This window comes from Parasteatoda tepidariorum, chromosome 6 (genome assembly GCF_982258835.1).
Source record: "Parasteatoda tepidariorum strain Cologne lab strain chromosome 6, Ptep-v5.0, whole genome shotgun sequence".
Taxonomy (NCBI): domain Eukaryota; kingdom Metazoa; phylum Arthropoda; class Arachnida; order Araneae; family Theridiidae; genus Parasteatoda; species Parasteatoda tepidariorum.
In genome coordinates this window covers 48,196,299-48,213,844 of record NC_141760.1, presented here as the reverse complement: position 1 = coordinate 48,213,844, position 17,546 = coordinate 48,196,299, and the positions used below count along the sequence as shown (strand labels likewise).

At 26.2% G+C, this 17,546-nt stretch overlaps 1 protein-coding gene across 2 annotated transcripts in view; it reads left to right on the top strand.

Annotated features, from left to right (window-relative positions):
- Nucleotides 1-17,546, top strand: part of LOC107445120 (potassium/sodium hyperpolarization-activated cyclic nucleotide-gated channel 2-like) — a 622,718-nt gene that overhangs the window by 537,150 nt on the left and 68,022 nt on the right. The gene's annotated exons all lie outside the window — the stretch shown is intronic.

The window sequence follows — 17,546 nt, the reverse complement described above, 5'->3', positions numbered from 1 at the left end:
TCCAGAAGAAAATTTGAGCCGGAAAATTTTCTCTCCTGTCCAGCAAGGCTGGTCTTAAGACGCAGAAAATCCTGTCTTATGGAAAAGACTACTGCAAAGTTTCCAAAGTTCTGGATAAATATTGGGGCGCATACAATGTTTACTTATCGTTTAATTTAAGGGCCGAAAAGATTTATGAAATGGTCTTAGGACATTGCCGCGTTCAGTACCATTATGTATTATATTCGGAAATTTCCTCTCCAAGGAATGTGAAGTTGTGAATTATTTATGATTCGATTCGAAATAAATCTAGAAAGAATTAGGAATTACCCATTTACGAGACACTGTTTGAGTTGAAACCGTTTAACTTGTATTCACAAAAAGCGAACTATTTATTATTATTTATTCTTAATTGTTAATGATAATATTCATAGTTAAGCCTGAATTTATAACCTTAATCCAATAAGTGAATTATATCCAATAAGGGAAATTTGAATAGTTGTAATATTAACACAAGGATATTTATAATCCATATAGTGTCCTATCTATAATTTCCATGAACTTAAGTGCTTCCTTTAGACAGAAAACTTTTTCCATGTTAATCCATTTTGAATCTCGTGAAAGAAATTTCTTTAGTTAAGTAACTATTTGGAATATTTTTGTTCCATTTTATTCATTAAATTGTGCTATGCTCTCTATTAAACGCAGTTACCAAACTTTAAACGAATAGGCTGGAAGTATTTTAAAAACGTCAACTTTAAAGCAATGATTAAAATACTTGCAAACTTAAGTTTTGAAATTAGGTAAAAATATTCATTAGGACTCATTTAAATGATTCAAAAAATATCATTTGGTTACTTAACAAAGAAAGAAATACCGTTTGCAGAATTCTTCTGATCTATACATGGAGAAAGTAGGTTCCCTTGTCTGTTTGAAGTTGACATTGACAGTAGTATATTGGAAGTTAGAGTAACTAATATTCTTCGATTTTCAGTAATTATGATTAAACGTTGTTATCACAGAATAAAATTTTAAATCTAACTTAAAAAACATGAACTTTTTTTAAGTTTTAGGTAGCTATTTACAGAAATTATTGAAATAATAGTATTTTATTTATAATGCTACGTTACGTCCACCGTATCCAATGTCAAGTTTTATTTAACTAAAATAAGCTAACTTTTAAAAATCTTTAAAGTTGAAGACCAATTCGTAACTGGTACTACCTGTTACACATATCTGCTTTATTTTATCTGAGTTCAAGGTGATAATAATAGTTTTCTCTAGAAAAGTTACATAATTTTTAAAAAAATCATTTAAAAAAATTTTAAATTTTTTTTTTATTTGAATTTTCGAAAATAAAAAAAGACTACACGTGCAGAGAAGTTAACTTTCAATTAAAAACATAAAGCATAGCAAAATTTTTATTTTCAGAACTTCTACAAAAAGCGGCAGTATTAGAAAGTAGTAGTTTTGCTTAAAATTAAGATTATAAGTACAATTACAAATTTTTTGAATGATCTCTCTATTCCTTTAAGTGCTAATGTTCCCATTTTGAGAGCCCAAAATGGGAGCTTATCCTTTTTTCTGAAAGATAAGGAATGATAACTAAATTATTTCATTTGTTTTATTTATTCTGAAAATTAAGACTCTTGGGCCCACCTTAATATCTTACCACAAACTAAAAAGTGAAAGTTAGTTTGTATATATGGATAAATTAATAGAAATCTAATAAATCTAGAATGAGAGAGAGACACCATATATTTTGGATTATGTTTTTCTCTTGTAATTTGCGAATTTTCTTGGAATGGTTTAAATACTCTGATTACTTTCTTGCAAAAAGGTGGCTGGGTGGCGTAGTTGGTTTGTCGTCGGCGTTCTGAGCCCAAGTCTGCGGGTTCGATCCCCGGCCCAGGCACCGGAGTTTCGGGATGTAGAAAATCGTCAGTAGCCATGTCGTATGATTATGCGTCATGTAGAAGATCCCTGTAGTGCCTTATTGGCTCTTGGCATTTCCGGCAAAATTAAATTCCTAGTGCACTTTAGCATCCAAATAGAGTCTCGGTGCTGCCATCTAGTGTGGCAGAAACTAGACGTCCAAATTAACATGACCAACGGTATCTCACCCATTGTGGTGGTCCTGAAAGAATGGACCACCTCTAGAGAACGCACTAGGTCTGCTCATCGGCAAGACCGATTGTGCAGTTCATTGGAAATAAAATAAAAAATAAAAAAAACTTTCTTGCAAAATGTAGTTAACGCGCATCCAGTATTACAGTTTAAAGTTTCCCAGGCGTCTTTTGAAAGGCTTCACCTTTTGAATTGATGTTTTTCGTACAAATAACTGAAAAAAATATATAATTTTGAAATATTTTTCACCCCTCTAGGATGAATTGTTCGCAAGCAATATTGAAAAATCGCTTTTTTTTTTTTTAGCTTTAGTCTGCGTTGTCGAAACAGCGTCGTTACAAAATGTTTATCTTTTTAATTTTGAAAGAAAAGTATTTAAAATATATAAAAGCAGAGTCGAATTTCAGTCAAACTAAATATACATTGTGTACACTGTATTTTAAGTACACTGAACTTTGCCGACAAGTGCTGTAGTGAAAACGCATGCTAGAAACATTTACGTAGGCTAACTAAGTTATCAAAAACTAAAGATATACTCAATTTAATTGTCACCTGCAATTTGAAACATTAATATAATATTTCTTTACTAAAGCGACAATTTAATTTGAAGGTATTTAAATTTACTGAAGTCTTATAATAAAATCAAGTTACCAATTTTAAATAATAAAAAATATTTTTCATCCTTTTTATTTAAACACCATTTTTTTACTCGTATGTTTTAAACTGTTATCCTTCAAATAAAAATACGTTAAACTTTACAAAATAACTCTTAGACATATATTATAAATCTTATTATGAAGCAAAATGCTTAAATCTACTATTCAGATATAATTACCTTTTTCTGGAGAATAAGAATCTCAATAAAAAAAGAGATTCATATTTAAGATTTCAAAGAGAAGGAGTTGGTACAATAAATGGTTCTACATTAAATATTTTACCACTTATGTTTAAATCTTAAATCTTAAATCTTGGGTCTCTATATTAAGAAAAGAAAATTTTAAAAGCAAAAATTCTATTCTACTGGGTTTAAAAAAGGTAAATAAAAATGGTTGACCAGCATAAGTTTATTTAATTTTTTAAAAACTGCTAAAAGTGTCATAGAGATTTAAAAATTGACTTTAAGTTTCAAATATAGAAACTTATTAGTATTTACTTTAAAAAGTTACACCGAATTAAAATACAACTTGGTCAAGAAAATATTTTATTTTGCATGGATATTGTATTGTTCAAAGCACATAGTATATCCCCAATAAACTATGTGCTTTGAACAATACTTAAATGTTTCAACTAACGAGTGTAGGTTTAACATTTTATAAACAGTTGTTTATATATTAAGTTATCTTTTAAGTTTAAAATACACTAGAGGTTTTTTCAAATAGTTTTTTTTTTTAATAAAAGGAATTTAAACTTGTCTCTCCAAAAAAATAAAGTATTTTCTGAAATATACCTTTTTATGCTTATATCTGAAATATGACTGGTCTACAAAAGGACGGCCCTCTCAGAAACGCAATATGTTGGTGTACCCATGGGATGAAACTGAATTCTTGGTCTGAGTCATCCACGCCTGAGTGAACAGAGAATCGTTATTTACAGACAGAGAAGGAAAGGGAAAGAAGAAAAAAATGAGTCTTGGTCTCAAGATGACCCGTCTTCATTGATTTGACACTTCTTCCAACTCAATTCTAAGAAGAAATAACACTGCAGAACTTATCTTATAAGAAGGACAACAATTGGAAATCCAGGATAAAACTCTAAAAATCAATTCTATGGGGGGTTGGTTTTATTGCAAACCATGTCATGTTTCAAACAAATATGAAGTAAAATATTTCTTTCGAAACCAAATCTTTAAACTATGCGCCCACACACGCAAACACCCATATATATATATATATATATATATATATATATATATATATATATATATATATATATATATATATATATATATATATATATATATATATATATATATATATATATATATATATATATATATATATATATATAAATATATATCTTTTACTGCCTAAATCAAATTTTACGTGGTCAAATAATTTTTAAATAATATGCAAGTAATTATTCTTTTAAATAATTGGCTATAAGAACAATGCCCCTTTTTACAACTTCTTAATATTTATTTATTATTATATTACTTATTTCTCGAAATATTTTTTAAAAAATTAAAAACATACAGAAACAAAATTCTGGTTCATTTGTCCTCTTTTAGTTTAATCGAAAAATAAAATATCAGTTATTAACTTTTATTAGCCTGATAACAAATAAATTTATAGATTCTTTAAAAGCAACAGTACTTAAGTGGTTTTATTTAATAAATGTTAAGTAATTTAAGCAATCTTGAATTAAAAAAAAGACAAATACACTAAAGGAAATAAACTGATATTTTACAAGGGAAAAAGACATTTCCCTTCTTAGAAGAGTCTTAAATAATTAATTTTGTGTTTTGATTAATTAGAATTATCATTTACTATGAGAGCTGAAGCAGATGTTTGAATTTAAAATTAAAGCATCCAAATTCTTTTTTTTAATGATTAATTCTTATTTTACGATTTTACAGATTTATTTTTTATTCATTATTTTTTATAACCATTAAAAAAAGATTTTTAATAAGCTTATCAAAAATTGATCTTAATTGATCTTCAGATTTCTGTGATTTTAATTTTGAGCTTGTGTGCTAAAGGTGCATTTTTCAATTGAAGATAATTTAATCAATTTCTTGCATGAAAAGGTTCATCAGACAAATTGGACTTCGAAAGTCAAATCTTTTGTGGCTATCTTCTGGGTGAAAATAATCACATTTATTTCAAAAAGAGTCTGAAGAAAGTACAGTCTTGCATGATTATAAACTGTTCGCATTTTTCACAGCAACAAAAATAAATATACTTCTTGCCAACTATCCCTTTCAAAATCACCAGGTCCCTCAAGCATAACTGATTAGATGTAAATATTACCTCAGAACAAGTTAAAATAAGCTTTCTACAGCCACGTGACTCTCACTGTCATGCACGTACCTTCAGAGGCCTTTGATATTAAACGTTGACCAAAAAAAACAGATCGTTATGAAGAGTAATGCAAAAATAAAAACAGGTCGGGTTTATTTCATAATGCAAAGTGAGATACAAATAATACTTATAATATTACTTTTGATATAAATGATATTTGCATTTAGAAAAAAACACTTTTGGAATTTAAGATTTGTTTAATAATTTTTACTCACCTTTCTTTGTAAATTATGTCTAATGCCTGAGATGTAAAAAGACACAGTTGTACTGCAACGCAACCCTTATGATAATTCATTACATACTTCTAGTTGCGACACCAGGTTACAAATTTGAACAAGTGCAGAAAATAAATAAGTGTTGCAGTAAGAAGACGAAAAAAATTTGCAGCTTTTTGAGGACACATGTTGAGATATTTAAGGTCGAATCAGGTCACTTCGTAATTTTGACCAAGTCTCAGAAGAGTACATAGGATATCACTTGAAATATTTGTTTCTTAGCTTTGCAATGGAGTTTGTAATTTCTTTATGCTACAATTACAAAAATAGTTACAGCAATTTATATGGATGCAGGTTTGCTGTTGTTTATGGAAATTTTTCTTTTTTAAATATTTATAACTTGAGCAATTTTAAAATTAAAAAACGAAAAATTCATAGATTTGCATATTTTATCATGTGTGTTTATTACACAAAATGTCAGTAAAATTGAAAGGAGTGTCAGTCCGAAAGGGAATACTCTGACCTGAAATGAATCAAATAATAAAAATTATTTAGTAATTCACAATCTAAGAAGTATTTAATTACACTCAGTTTGAACTTCACTAGAAACCATAATCTAGGACTATACACTTTACACTGTAAACACTTTGGTGTAACACCTGTGTGGGCGTTGAAAATCTTTAAAAATTGTGTGAATGATTACTTTATCTTAATACCAATAATTGGTAAAGATTACACGAATCTGCTGGCTAGCACCAGAAAGTTGTATTTTTCGAAGCTTTGTAAATATGGCTAATGATTAGCGTATATTTAAATTATATAACTAAATTCTTGTAGAAAATGATGGTAGAGCATGTTTTAAACGTGTAGCAAGTGCTTTTGAACGATATATTAGAAGTTTAAAGACGAATAATTGTGCAATTTCAAGATATAACCAAAATGGCGTTTTGTTTACATAAAGATAAAGTGTACTGGTGACGTAAAAGTTCTTCTTGTCAGATTTAATTGATAAGAATATTTAATACGAAATAAGTTTCAATCAACTTTACTAATTGATACGAAATATTGGTCGATTATTTGCCAAAGGATTTCAATCTTCATGTCGGATAGATTTGACAAATTGCTTTTATCGATTATATATCGATTATCGTTGAAATATATCAATACACTTCAAAATTACTGTAAACGTAATAGCAAAGTTTCCATAACACTCAAGTTTAATTTCCAAACACACACAAAACAAACACAAGTTGAAGTAATCCAGTTATTTGACCCTATAAATAATTGAATGTTTTTTTCTTCATATTTCTATACGCTTTTTTTTTTCGCCTAACACATCAAATTCTCCTTCATCCTAATTTTATAGCTCCAAAAACAAACATAAAAAAACTTTTATAACAGCATAACATTATAGTGTAATTCGGGGAAAAAATCGAAGTTCAGAATTCAGAATCCCTTCTAAAGAGTGCTTGCATTGCTATCTGTTTTACTTTATTACGTTTTATTGCAGCGAAAGTCATTTCAGGGTGCCTTAATGTTTGTAGCAGAGCAAGAACTCATTACAATTATTTTTTTTCACTCTCATATATTTTTCCTCCATTACCAAACTTTTCTTTAACTTTTCCATTATTACGTTAAATTTACTTTTAGTACAGGTTCATGCAATCCGGCACATGCAGTGGAAGTTGATGAAAAATCATTGGAAGAATTAAAAAGGAAATAATTCTTTAAATTGTAGGGTTTTTAAATAGAAAGAAGGGGTTCTTTTTTTTCTTTTTTTTTATTCTTTCGTATATTATTCCTCTTCATCAGCTCGTGTTAAATTCGCTTTACTCTTTCTTACTTTAAATAACCTCAAGAAAGTTTTTTTCAGCAAAGAAATAACAGAATGTAATTAAGTTTTGCGAACAATTCATGATTCAACAGTTTAATTTCTTGAGATATAAAACATGCTGCCTGAATCAAAAAAATGCAATTTAATATGATTTCATTTATGAATTGACTTATTTTATTTATGAACTTTATAGCGAGATCTATAGTGTTCAAAAATATGAATATGCTTTTTGAATACTACATATTTCAATACCGTGTATTTAATAAAGGTTTTTGCATAAGTTTTTTTTTTATTGTTAAAATGTTAAATCCTTATTCTAAAGCATTATTAATCTATAACAATTATCATCTATACATTATTATTCGATTAAAAAATACCTATTCAGATTGTTTTAAAATAGATTTATAGTTTTATATTAGCTTTACTTTAAAAAAACTTTATGATTAATATTATTTTAGTCTTTTATAGTATAAAAATACTCCCGATTAAACTTTATATTTCCTTTATGGTCTTTTAAAACATTTTAAAATTTCAATTTTTCTTTTTTTTCTACTTTTGATTATTTTGTAATATCTATCCATGGAAGTATAGCGTTCAAATGTTTACCTCCTTAACTTTGCAATATTAAAAGACTTAAAATGGAAATAATTCTTCAAACGTAAGGTTTCTGAATAAAATGAAAGGATTCTTTTGTAAATCTTTTGTAGAATATTTCTCATCAACTCAAGCTAAGTTCACCTTTATTCTTTCTTATTTTAAATAACTTCTAAAACATTTATTTCGGCAAAGAGATAACAGAATGCAATTACGTTTTCGTGAGATATACCTGACTCAAAAATTTAATTCCTTGAGGTATAGAGCATGTTGATTAAATCAGAAATGTACTTTAATGTGATTTTATTTATAAGTAAATTTTCTTTATTAACTGCATGTTTAATGCGGGTTTTTACATTTAAACGTGACTAATCGTACCACTATTATACATAAATTTTTTAGTTTTTATTATTAAAATGCAGAAAACTGAAATATTTTTTTCAAATAATCTTTAAATAAATTCATATTTTAAAACTATTATTGCTTCCATAAACAAACTAAAAATAATGATTATGAAATAAAGTCGCTCACTTTTTGAAAAGATTTTTGAAAAAAGCTTAGTCTTTAGAGTTTAGTAATGTTTTGAAATGAGGAGTTCAAGATTTAAGTACAAATTTTATCAAGAGGAAGGCGACTAGTAAAATCGTACTTGTAATTTGAGTCCTTAACTTTTAAGGAATGGTGATTTTCATGACGAGCATAAGAATTAACCTTTTATCTACGACGCAAAAATAAAATTTATATTTATAATGCCCAAAGATATCTCACAAGAAATCACACTAGGGGTAATAAAACCCTTTCATTTAAAAAAAATTAAATATCTTAGTTTTTATCAGTATTGTAAGAATCATTATTCATAAAAAAATACATAATTACCAAAGCAAATCAAGATAGTTCAGAACTAGTGCACATATAAACGTGACAATATTCATATATTTCAGAAAAAATGTCATTAAATTTAGATTAGTTATGCATTTATATCTTATTTACAATGCATTATTAACTATGCACATTATACAGATAAAACAATTCTGGTAAAATTACCGCACTGCATGGTAATGACAATTCTGGTTTTAAAAAAACTAAAATGTACGATATTTAAACCATTTATTTGGTAATTTTTTGTTCACATCTAAATGGTTTGCCAGAAATTCTGGTTTTCAAAATTATAATTCTCATTACCATATATTTAGTCAAAAAATACGCAACTAAAAAGCAAAGGTAACCTAATGGAGAGTTTTATGACATTCTCTAAATGAACTTACCAAATTGTTTCACATATTATTAGACCATATCTTGTTATTAATTATAAATCATTATCAAAGCGCTTCGGTAAAACTTACCGTGCTTTTTTGGTGTTCCATAGAAACATGAAAACAGTAAATTTTACCATGTTCTAGAGAGTAGTTTTGACAGTACTATTCTCCTCAGTGTAGAATAAATAAAAATATCCAACTAGATTGACAAAAAATTAGTGATTGAAAATTAAAAGTCAAAATAATAGTTGTTTTTGTCTTAATTCTACAGAAGTTGCTAATGAAAACCAATATAAAAAATTGAAAACATTGAAATAAATAAAGGAAAGATATTTTCATAGGATATTTTTAAAATATTCAAAGAAATAGATGAAATATTTTTTTTTTGAAAAATTAAAATACTCTTTACTAAACGCTGCTACATTTCAGATTTTAGGACAATATTACGTATTTTTAAATGTCTTAAAATAACTAGATCGTTGCGGTGGAAATATAAGCAAATAAAATTTACTTTAAAATCTTGCAATTGTTATAAAATCAGAGCATAAAATATTTTTGAAAACACCCCTTTTCTTAAAGTAAAAGTCTTTAGACAACACCTACCTTTCCATAGACACACTTTAAGAGAAACCAATCAATCACTATCACATTGAGGAAATTGCTTCTCTTTCAGAAGTTATGATAAATTAATCTACGTCTACCTAAGTCTATTTAACGCCTCAGGGCAAAGTTCGGAAAGTCATTTATAATGCTCTAAATATGGATGATCCCAGTTTCATCCGTTAAATCAGTTTGCTCAGAAACTTCATTTAATCTCATAGTATTTACCAGTTTTAGAACATGATGTCATAATTAATTTTTACTTAAATGAAAGGCCTTACTTGTTTCAGTTTTTTCATAACTCAACAGTTTAAATCTGAAAGAGTAATAAATTTTATTAAATTTAATTGATTGGTAAAAGAGTAAATTTAATAGTATTTATGTAAGACGAAGTAATTTGTTTTTGTAGTTACTTTACCAAATTACGGAACATGTGTAAACTTGTTATTCTGCTAATGGAAATAAATATCTATAAAACATCTTATTTTTATCCTAGCATTTCATATTGTTACACTGCTAAATTTTTATTTTGAATATAAAAGTATGTACTTAATATCTAATGTAGAGAAATCTCACTTTTTTTAAAAAGAATTCTAGAAGAATATTTTTATAAGAAAATTGGAAAATAAAGACTCTTAAGGCATCCTAAAAGCAATCACTTGCCCGCATTACTTATATAAACTATAAAAAAGTCATTATGAAATGAACTAGCTTTCTAAGTAGATAACTATAGTAGTAACTAGTTTCGAAGTAATAAACTAAAACTTGAGTGATTTTATTCAATTCAATTTTTTTTTCTATAACAAGTAAATGGATAATAACTTTAATACTATTTCTCACTTATTTCGACTAAATGAAACCCGTAGCATAATTTTAGATCTCACTGGCTGAGGTTTTTTTTTTTCTTTTTTTTTTTCCTGATAATTTTTAAGACGGAATAATTTTTTTTTCAAATTTTAATTCATTCTGATATAAAACTGGGATAAAAACAATTTCAGACATTGAGAAGCTAATTTATTTTATTTAAAATAAATCATAGATTCTAATGCTCTAAGACGCCCGGTGGCAGAGTGGTAGCGCTTCACTCTCCTGTGCCACAGGTCCTGCGTTCGATCCTCGGGACGGGCAAGGTTGACTCAACCTTTGATCCCTTCAGTGGGTCGATAAATGAGTATCAAGTATGCTTGGGAACTAAACACTGGGGGTTCCGCGTTCGGCTGGCCACCTAGCCGGAACATCTGCTCTTGCACCCAGAGCCCAAGGTCATGAAAACTGAGATCGGCTCAGTAGGCCTTGGCCCTCTATGGGCTGTCGTGCCACTGAGTTTAGTTTATAATGCTCAAATTTTTAAATGAATCGTATGAAAAAATTGAAAACATTTTATCAAAAAATTAAATTTAAACAAAATTTAACAAACTAGAGCTAGCCAACAAAATTTTGACTATAAAGAATTTTCAAAAAGTAATTTGCGACATTCTTTAAAAATATTTAAAATGCTTTTCGTGTTTAATGCTTTGATATTGTATGAAAAAGAAAGGTTCGTAAAAATGTGAATAAAGGAATATACATATTATGCAATTCATTTTTGCCTGAAATCACACGGAGAAAAACGTTTGGTAAAATTACCTGTATTGTTGTGATATTTCTGGTTTAAAAAAAAAGACAAAAACACATTTGTAGGTAATAAAACCTAACTACGTGGAATTTCAATTCTTTCGTTCACATGGTAAAGACCTGACAGAAATTCTGGTCTTCAATATTATAGTTCTTATAACCACATATTTAGTAAAAAATGTAAAACTGGAAAGTAAATTTAGCCTAATAAGTGGTTTTTATGCCATGCTCTAATGTATTATGATAAAAGTATCATATTTTATAGTTAATTTTACCAAAACCATTACCAAACCGCTTCGGTAAAAAATGAAAAACCCATATTCAACTTCAGAGAAAATGTGTCATGAATATATTTTCGGATAGAATCTGCAAAATGGCATGCATATTTTATTACCGTCTTCCTGAACTTCATATCAAGTAGTATAGTTCTGCAAACATCAAATTTTCGAGAAATCGGAAATCGAAAACTCCGACTTCATCTACACCTTCCATTAAGTTTCTAATTTTAACCCTTCCGTTCCATGTTTAACTAATAATATTGGATTTTGAGCATTGGATGTGACTTCAAGCAATTTTACAACCAACAGCAAATTATTAGATATTCAAACAACCATAAACGTCAATTGCATTTGGATTTAACATCGTGATAATATTTATAGATAAATATACTTATATGTGTAAAGGTTTTTTATAATCCGATTTACATGAAGTGTTTTTATGTGTTTGATATTATTTTTCCTTTTCTTTAATAAGTGTTAAAAGTTTTTTTTTAAAGTTTATTCTCTTTATCTTTAAATTTTGAATCGAATTCAACCTTAATATCTTACAAAATTTATTATAACCTTAATATAGTGCTACGTTTTTCTATATCATAGTACTTCCAAACCTTTATAACATGATTCAAAGATATTATTAATACTCAGTTTAACAACTTTTAAAGTCAGCAGCAAATTCATTCCGTATACCCTGTTCAAGTTACCCTTACTATGATTTAAAGTTGAATCAATTCTGACCAGTTGATTCATGTTTTTACAAGTGTAGTTTTTAATAGATCCTTTATCGTTTCTTTCATTTTTATGTTGTAACGATATTATTAAATATGATTGAAACATTATTTATCTTTATATTTTGTTAAGTTTTTGATAAAAACCCTTGATCATTTCTTCTATTTTTAATTGCGTTATTGTTTATGATGCTTTAGTGATTTTGATTTCGTATGTTTTTGATAAATCCTTGGTCCATAAATCCAGTTTTTCTATTTTTAGTTGAGGTTGTTGTTAAATTTGCGATGCTGTTTATTTATAGTGACATTATCATTACAGATAATTAAAACACTATTTATCCTTATCTTCTGCTAAGTTTTTAAGAAAATACATGATCATTTCTTTTATTTTTCGTGAGGATTATTTTATGTAGTAAGAGTATCTTTACAGTTGATTACGAAACTTTTTTTTCTTGTCTTTTGTTAATTTTTTGATAAATCCTGTACCATTTCTATTTTTATTTGGGTTATCCGATATAGTAAAAATATCATTTCAGATGATTAAAAAATTATTTTTCTTTACGTTTAGATAAGTTTTTGATAAATACTTAATCATTTTTCCTATTGTTATTCGGAGTTTTTGATACAGTATTATTACAGTTGATTTTAGTTAAAATACTATTTATCTTCATATGATAAGTTTTTGATAATTCTTTGATTAATTATTCCACCAATTTTATTTAGGTTATTTTATATAGCTACTGTAACATTACACAAAACGAAAACACTATTTGTCTTTATCCATTATTTTTTCCCAATTTGTATTTTAAAAATGCCTTCTTTTTCAAACGCCATATTGAAATACGCATTTAAAACCGATTTTTGTAAAAAGAAATTTAAAAATGTTATTACTTATTTGCTTTTAATTTCATTATTTTACATTTTTAAATTAATAATTAATTCATAATAAAACATCTAATTAATTTGTCATATGAAAACATTTACCTTTAAGATTTTAGAAACACATATTTCCATGTTCATTCCAATTTGTGGTTGTACAAATAACTATCATTTTTTGCACACGTATAACATAAGTTTCAAAGAGATAAATTTAAAACTAAGATTTCGAAAAACAAGGATTGAAAACATCATAAAAATAAAGATTACGTAGTTTATAGTTAATTAGTATTTGATGTCAAATAATAATGACGTGCCGCAAAAGTGACGACACAAATTTTTCTTATTGTTTACTGCAAGACAATTTTTAATGCTTCAAGTCATTTAAATGTCTCTAAAGAGAAAAGTATTTCAAATCAGTTTCGTATTTAATTAAAGACTAATGTTTGCAACCTTTCTCAATTACGTTTAGAGTCAAGCAGCATAATAATTTTAACTAGTAAAACATTAATAATAATTTTGTTTAAATATGATTCCTTTAATATTTTGATCTAAAACTCACAATCTATTTATTTAATTCTGTCATTTCAATTAAACTAGTCAATGCTTTACTTTTAAATTTAAATTTTTTTAAACTAATACAAAATATTAGTTTATACTGAAGTGCTCTGCAATGAGTTTAATCATTTCACATTTTTTGTCTAAACCGTTTGAATATTTATAACAAATTATACCAATTATTAGATAGCAATTTTATGAATTATTCATAATTATAACCATACATTTAATAAAATAATGCATAACTAAAAAGTAAATTTGACTGCATAAATAGTTGTTATGCCATGCTCCAATGTGCCACGATAACATTACCAAATTTTAACATATTTATTAAATTTTATCACATACTTTGAAATCTTATTTTATAGTTAATTATACTAAAATCCTAACCAAAGTGCTTTGGTAAAAAAAAAAAAAATACTGAGAATTTTGGTGATCCCATAGAGCAAGAAACAAGATAAATTTTACCATATTTTTATTATTTTCACCATGATTTTTTCTTAGTGTAGGATTGAAATTACTTCTAAGAATGTGAAAATCATTCATCAAATAAAAAAACTCTATAGCTTTAAATACTTCAATATTAAAAAATTACTTTTAAACCATGTAAGAAATTCAAACGGATGTGATTGCAAAAAAACTGATAATAAATAATAAGAATTAAGCGATGTTTGGAGATTGAACAAATATCTAAATATGATTCAAAACTATATCTTTCCATGTTTACATATTTAATTGTTTTAATAAACAATGGTAAAAATAGCTATAAAATTCGTTTTGAGTTACGCTGGTAAGAAATTATGCTTTCATAATTTTTACTACTACCATATATTCGTATGAAGATTTCCTACATTCACCGTTAAAATATTTTCTAGAGAGTAACTTGTAGAATTTAGATCACTGTCTATACGTCACTATGAAGCTATCACGATATACTCTTAAAAACAGGTAAGTTATAGGTGTGTGATGCTTCTATCTTTGTGTGCAACATATATTTCTTCTTATATAGTCCTACCTTGCATTTTTCATGTAGCATGTTTATTATTGATGTATGTATGTTTGATGTGAACCCTGTTCGTTTGCCTTATTGAGAATGTTTTGTGATTTTTATGTGTTACTTTGTGAAAATGTCTTAAATAGGTAATTTGTCTTAATAATTAATTTGTTTTAAAAAGGGCTAAACATATTTCCAATTATCTAAATTGAAAATGAACTATTTCAAAGTACCTAGAGTCGAAATTAACTCAATTAGTCTCAGATGGTATTCAGTTAATTGCATAGATTACACAGCAATTTAAATGCTATGTAATTTAATGTAAAACGATATTAATGAATGTAAATTAAATTTAAAAGAATTAAATTATTATTCTATATTTTTTGTCTATTTCAATTTGTTTTCTAACTTACTATAAGGAATATTTCATGCTATCATGTATGTTCTTTATTTATTTTCTTGCATGAGTGTGATAAAAATATATTGCGCATAGTTCCTAAGATGGAAAAGTAAATGTATAAAATTTGTGTCAAAAACTTAAAAAAAGAGATTTAAAATTCCCATTTCTTTTCGATGCAATCAACAGCGGAAAATGTCAATTTAATGAGTTCAGATGCTAAAATTATTTACATCTCTAATTCGTCCGATTAAAATATATATAACAGGATACGAAATAAATTAATAAGATTTTGAGTTTTAAAAAATACATATAACAGGATACGAAATAAAATAATAAAAATTTGAGTTTTAAAAAACAACTAAAGTTAAAAAAAAGTAACATATTCGGGAAAAAAAGTTATTTTGGAGGGGAAAATTTTTTATAATACTATTAGTAATATTTTTTATTTAGTTTTGAATTAATTTATTGTTGTATGAACTATAAAAAAGCATATGCATATTTAAATAACCAGTATACATACCTAAACTATCTACAAGAGTAAGATATATAAATAACTTTTTCACTTTATCATATTTTAAAACATGGTTTAGAATATGATTTTTAGCATCGCAAATAAAATATACACGTGATTGTTTTTTTTTGACAAATTATTAAAATAAAATAATAATATATAATATATGCATATTTAAATAAGCAATATACACACTTAAATGATCTACAAGAGTCAGATATCTAAATAACTTTTTCACTTTATCACATTTTCATATAATGGCTTAGAATATGATTTTTAGCTTTATAAATAAAAGATGCACGTGAATAGTTTTTGACTTATTATCATAATAAAGTAAATTTAAATCTCTAATTATTAATAAATATTTACAACTATGTACTTTTTAAATAGGCCCTTAAAATAATGTTTCATACTCAACAAACTTAATAATCTAAAATTTTGTAAAGAAAAAAAAACATTTTGCATGCTAGTGAGCAGTTTTCTACTAATCTATTCATATAGTGCACCCTTTTATGCTTATGCTTTCTGCACAGCTGAACATGTTTCGAGAAAAATCAAACAACTCTTGGAAAACTCGAAATATGAACTGTCTTTTTCTCACTTATTGAAAAGAAAGTGATTCTATTTTTGATAATAGAATAATTGATGGTTTTTCTTGTACTAGAAACTTTCTAAAAAAATTTTTTGTATCGCATATTTTCCTATTTTTTCATTATTTAATTAGGTAAAATAAAAAGAAATATAATTTCAAAAATATAAAAAGTTTTAAAAAAAACTATTATTTTTCTTTTACTTTCGAAAAAATAGTTGTTGCTAAATTTTCTTCTGAAGCTTAAATGATTAAGGTAGGAAATGAGGCAAAGGTCACATTTATGAAGGAACTAAATTACTAAATAGGAACTAATAACATACTGAGGTTTATATTAAATTTAGAACATTTTTCCGCACCTAATATTATATTTTCACGTGACATAAATCCTAAACGTTGTTCCTCGTTTAGAGCTACTTTTGAATTTTGAACACCTATACTCTTGTTCTGCAACTATATATTTTATTTTAAAACAATCCTACAGATCAAATACACTTCTGAGTGTGAAATTTTTATAAGATAAAAATCATAATTATAAATAATTCTATAATTTTTTATTGGATATGCCCCTTCGGAGCTCTAACCTAATTTTATAAATAATCATTGCCAAATTATGAAATTAGCAAACGATATATATTAGCATTTATCTAATACTCGCTTTCTGTTAACTGAAAGTATATTTTATTTTATGAGAATATATTATCTATATATTAAATGGAATTTTGAAAATATTACTAAAATGTACTTCTTCCAAACCATTGAAAAATAATTAATTTTTTGCATACTTGACCAGTTTCGAGTTTTTGTTTTCAAATTCGAAATAAATAAATTATAATAAAATGAAATAAAATAAATTTTTTAATGCTGACAGTCTGTATGGCACTATATCTATAACAATGAAAGTTATATTAAAATATCCTATAAGAACAAAATTAGAATTATTTTTCAATTTAGAGCTCAATAAATTAAAAATTAAACGTATTTGACACTCTGAATCAAAATAATTCCTCTATTTTAATTTTATTTGGAAAGGACAAAATTGGTTTATATCTACAAAATATTTTACAACTATTACTTTCTATTTAAATTAATTAAAATAATAAATATCAGGTCAAATTAAATGTTTTAAATTTAATTTTAATTACTCAAGAATTATATTATAAAAAAATTATTCGCATGAGAAAAATATAGAAAATATATTATCATATTAAAAACAAATTGAAGATATATATATATATATATATATAAATCAAACCGAAATTACCAAAACAATTTGCAAAAAAAAGACGCTTTTATCTAAATTTTATAACAAAATTTTGATGTATTCAGTTTTTTTGTATCAGATTTAATCAGAATACGAACCCTTCTAAATAGTT